Below are 5,620 nucleotides of genomic sequence, written 5' to 3' on the forward strand. Positions count from 1 at the left end.
TACATAATATAAATAGTACATCTAGATACATAACATAAATAGTACATCTAGATACATAACAGTAAATAGTACATCTAGATACATAATATAAATAGTACATCTAGATACATAACAGTAAATAGTACATCTAGATACATAACAGTAAATATTACATCTAGATACATAACAAAAATAGAACATCTAGATACATAACATTAAATAGTACATCTAGATACATAACAGTAAATAGTACATCTAGATATATAACATAAATAGTACATCTAGATACATAACATAAATAGTACATCTAAATACATAACATAAATAGTACATCTAGATACATAACATAAATAGTACATCTAGATACATAACATAAATAGTACATCTAGATACATAACAGTAAATAGTACATCTAAATACATAAAATAAATAGTACATCTAAATACATAACATAAATAGTACATCTAGATACATAACATAAATAGTACATCTAGATACATAACATAAATAGTACATCTAGATACATAAAATAAATAGTACGGGGGGCGGAGCCAGCAGCTCGAGAGACAGGACGTGTGTGTTTGAGGCTCTGTCCTAGAAAACAACAAAAGTGGAATTAAAAACTGTGCTCAACAGTAAAAAGTATTAACCCTTTTCCCTGTTTGCTAAGCCATAACCTGGGAACATCAGGGGAAAGCTACCCCAAGTTCAGAAGAGACTTTTATTCAGTCTGCAGTGTACAAGCTTGACCGGAGCAGCTGCGGTATTCGCAGTAGGGGGAGCCGCCCTCCGGAGGGTCGGGGCTCCCACTTGGACAGAGACCTGCGGTGGAGAAGGGGGTCTTCGGGGGCCTAAAGGACTGAGTTACCCACTAAACTGGCCCGGACATCTGGGGGCTTGCCCCGCTGCTCCTGATCTCAGGCGACGTCATCTTATATTCTGCTCCGGAGGGCCGGGGATCCGCTCCGGAGCATCTGCCTGCCAGTGGACAGTGGTTGTGGGATCAGAACACTTACCCCCTTCCCACAGAAGACTCGGCGGCCGGGACTCGTGTGCGCAGGTGAGCAGCGCTGAGGAGTACAGAAGACCGGCAAAGTTGTGCGGCTGCACGGAACCCGGATTGGTCGGAGGTAGAAGCTGACCGCTTCATCTGTGGGCTGCGGATCACCGAGAGATTGACCCATCTCCATTAATACTGGGGTATAAGTTGGCTGCAGGTGAAGGCGGTAAAAGGCGCAAAGGGCGCGAAGAACGGCCATCTTCGGCCTGCACCGCGGCCTCCATTGTAGCTGCATGATTGAGAAGGCCCTGTGATAAGGCTTGGCCGGAACCTTCTTGCTGAAATTGCAGCTGCTGGTATGATCGGAGGTGAGAAACCGGAGGCCTTGCTGATTTTGGGAGGCTACATAGAGCTGCCTGCTGGGCTATTCTAATAAAGGGAGCTGCATGTGGATGGGTAAGACCTTTCTATTTTCCTGATTAGCCCTGATTAGCTCACGACCCAGAGACTGGTATATACACACCTAATTCAATCCCTGGCTGAGCCCATTGCTTACCCCATCACAGTATACATAGCTACCAGGGACTGAAGCGTCTCCATTAAGGGGTACCTGTGATTTTCCCTTTACCCCTAACTGCTGCAATACCCCAAGTAGGGCTCCTGGAACATTTGCCCTTTATCATCTGTGCCTATTACTGAAGCAATTTCTTGGAAGGGACAGTTGCCCACACAGAGACTTGGAAACATTAACTGCAAGTTTTGGGACTCAATGTTGTTTCCCTTTGTATTGAAAAAATGTTTATCTGTTAACCCTTGTTTCTCTCTGCAGGGCCTGTGACATAGCAGCATACACATTTGCTATAAAAACAAATACTAACTTGAATGCCAATCTATGTTACTTATATTGCTGATATTCTGTGTTGTTTTACTCTGTTATATCCCACATTTTTAGGTTTGTGTCATTTCACTGCAGGTATTACTGATTTGAATTGAGACACGCTGCATATATAATACAAGCTTTCTCTCCAGGTGTTTGGTGTGCTCTCTCCCCCCCTTTCCCGCCAGGCATTGCTGGCGGGTCATATCCCTCTCCCTTTTTCCTACATGGTCCTATGGTGACACCTCCCCTGGGAGAGGGCAGCATACTGGTTCCACAACTAAGGTGGTTTAATTCCTAGCTAAATATTGTATACATTTTTTTTTCTTTCATTGGCCTCTTACGGATAGGGGTCCCCCCCCCCCTTTTTATGGGAGACCATTATACAGAGTGCACATCCCCAGGCTATCTAAGTGAATCCGTTTATACTATGTCAGGTTAAGAAGGGCCCTATGAGCCCCCCCCCCTCCCCACATATTCTAAAAGGATAACATCTAATTATTAAACTTTGTAGTGACTGTATTAGCAGTGTCGGTCCCAGCCAACATGTCACAACAGGCTAAGAAAAAACAAAAGGGCAACTTCGGGCCCAAGAAAACAGTGATAGACCATTTCCACCCACGTGGACGAGAGGGATCCGTCAGGTCGGAGGATGACAATTCTATCACCTCAGACACCCTAGAGGACCACACTGAGAGCAGGTTTCCTTCCTCCAATACTCCAAGCAGAAGCAAGGGGGACGCCCCGGCCTTACTGCTGGAGTCCATCCAGCGCATGTTCGAGAACCAAAACCAGACCCTCACTAGACGATTTGATAAACTCGAGAGATCGTTCGAGGATCTGAGATGTGATATTTCCTCCATCAGTGAGAGAACTGACAACATTGAAAGGAAACAGGAAGATCTCATGGTGGACCATGCTAATTGGGTGAGCCAGACACAAAGCCTGACAGACCAAGTGTCTTCCCTGGAAGCGAAGGTGGCAGACCTGGAGGACAGGTCTAGGCGAAATAATGTGAGACTTAGAGGAATCCCTGAGTCTGTTCTCCCGCAAGACCTAGAGGAATATGCTCATCGGCTTTTCCAGTCTATCCTTGGGCCTAATGCTGGAGATTTAAATAGAATAGACCGTATCCACCGGATGGCGCGACCTAGAAATCTCCCTCCTGGTAAACCTAGAGACACTATAGCCCGCCTACATTACTATTCATATAAAAGACAAATTGATGAGAGCAATGCTGCGCTCACCGCAACTTAATGGGCAATTCAGAGAGGTCTCGTTGTTTCCAGACTTGTCTTCCTACACCTTGGCTCAAAGGAGAAGCTTCGCGGAGGTCACCAAGGTCCTAAGAAGCAACCAGATCAGATACAGGTGGGGATTCCCAACCAAATTGATAGCCACTAAAGATGGAGCTCAGCACATCATCCTGACTCCCCAACAAGGACAGGAGCTTATTAGGACATGGCAGCTGCTGCAGCGGGACAGGTCCCCGTCAGTCTCCCCGAGGAGGCCCCCCATGGTTCATAACGGGCAAGCCCGCCCACATAGAAGAAGTCCAGAATTGAGGGCGAACGCCCAAGAATGGAATCCAGGAAGCCCATAGCCCTGGGACCGACCCACTGCTCTTATAGGCCGAATCTACTCCCATTCCCCTAATGGAACCTCCTTCTGACAAGATTGACTGCACAACCTAAGGGGCCCTTGGGGATCAAGAGTTACTTGGGACCTGAGGCCAACTCTTATAACTTATTTAATGTCTTTCATAGGGGTCCCACATGACTTACTATTTTTATGTCCTTCTGGGGACGCATTTAGGGGTCTCACCCACACAGCACATATAGGTAGGCTTCTAGCAGTTAACTGTAAATTGTATCATTGAATGTTTTTATGCCTCAGAAGCAACAGTGGTCAGTCTGATAAATCAGGTTACGAGGTTAAGGATATTTAGGACCTATAAGAGTTATATTAGGTCACTGTTTTCTATATATGTCTATATCTGTTATTGATGTTGCCTTTGTTACTTTATCTGTTAAATTACTGGTTTTAGGGGGGGGGGCTGTGGGTCTGTTGCTGGCTCCGCCCCCTCTTTCATCTCATCTTTCATCCCATCTTTCATCTCGTCCCCCATTCCATTTCATCTCATTCCATCTCAATATATCCCGCCACGTTTCTCCTTTTCCATTTCATCTTCAACACTTTAGTTCTCCCACTCTCTCCCTACTCCCCCCTGCCCCATACCCTCCTGTCCAGCCATCACCACTCCACCCCATTACCTCCTCTCCCACTTTACCCCATCCCGTCGTTCTTACCCCATTGTATGTCACATTATTTCATCTCACTACTCCCTCACTCACAAATACTAAAATTCACCTGCGGCTAGGGGACTCTTGACCCTCCGTATACCCCCTGGCGGAGTAGAAAACCCTCTGCCATTCCGGGGCGGCGGGGCGTCTGGTCTGGTTGGATTTTCTCTACTAAAACCTACATCTTATAGCCTTCACCTCTTCACCTCTTTCTCCCCCCCCCTTTTTTTTTTTTTTTTTTTCCTACCCCCTGCCCTAGGGTTCCCCTCACAGCCGAAAGACATGAGACTATGCACCCTAAACACCAGAGGCCTGAACTCTCCGACTAAACGGAGCTTACTAGTAAAATTCCTGAAATGTCACCACATTGATATAGCTCTCCTTCAGGAGACTCACTGGACGGAAGATATAGCCGCCAGATTCAAATCAATACACTACCCAGTCAATATCACGTCCACGTTTTATAAAAAGGCAAGGGGGGTGACAATACTGATAGGGGAGCAAGTGGCTTATGACCCTATATACACTGAGTCCGATGCAGCAGGGAGGTATGTAATCTGTGTGTGTCGCCTAGATTGTATTCTGTATACGCTGGTGGCTATATATGTTCCCAATACCAACCAAGCTAGTTTCCTTAGAAAGCTCCTCCGGAAGGTAGATAAAGTAAAACAGGGCCACACCCTCTTCGCTGGGGATTTCAATATGATCTGGGACCCTGAGAAAGATAGGAGGGGGAGTATTAAATTGAACAGGGATAGAAACAGAGATTTCACCTCTCAAAAATTTAGAGAACTGTCTGCTCAAAACGACCTCCATGATGTCTGGAGGGCTCTTCACCCGGATTCCTGCGATCACACTTATTATTCGGCTCCTCACTCATCTTTCTCCAGGCTGGACTACTTCTTCTGCGACCCTTGGGTGTTGCGGAAGGTGCAAAGTTCTGTCATAATGCCTTGCACATGGTCTGACCATGATGCGGTGGTAGTCACCTTAGACGCGAGAGGTGCCCGAGAGGGACCCAGAGGATGGCGTATGCCTGACCACTTATTTCAAGATATTGCCATGCCTGAATGGTCCAGGGAAATCATGGAATTTCTGAAGATCAATAATACCGGGGAAACGTCAGTGTCCATAGTCTGGCTGGCTCTGAAAGCCTATATTAGAGGACTCCTTATTAAAAAGGAATCGCAGCATAGGAAACAGAGAAAAGAGTCCCTGGCACAGCTATACTGCAAGCTGAGGGCGCTTAGGAAGAGGACTGAGACCAGTGCCTCTCCCAAGGATGTCGCTAAGTGGCTAGAAGTGAAGGCACAAATCCAAAAAATGGAATTGGAGCAAACGCAAAGAAATCTTAAGTACTTGAAGTTAAAATTTTACCATAGTGGTAATAAGGCTGATCGCATGCTCGCAAATAAACTTCGTCAAAAAATTTTAGCGAATAGAATTTCTCATATACAAACA

This window comes from Bombina bombina, chromosome 3 (assembly GCF_027579735.1).
Source record: "Bombina bombina isolate aBomBom1 chromosome 3, aBomBom1.pri, whole genome shotgun sequence".
In the NCBI taxonomy this organism is placed as follows: Eukaryota; Metazoa; Chordata; class Amphibia; order Anura; family Bombinatoridae; genus Bombina; species Bombina bombina.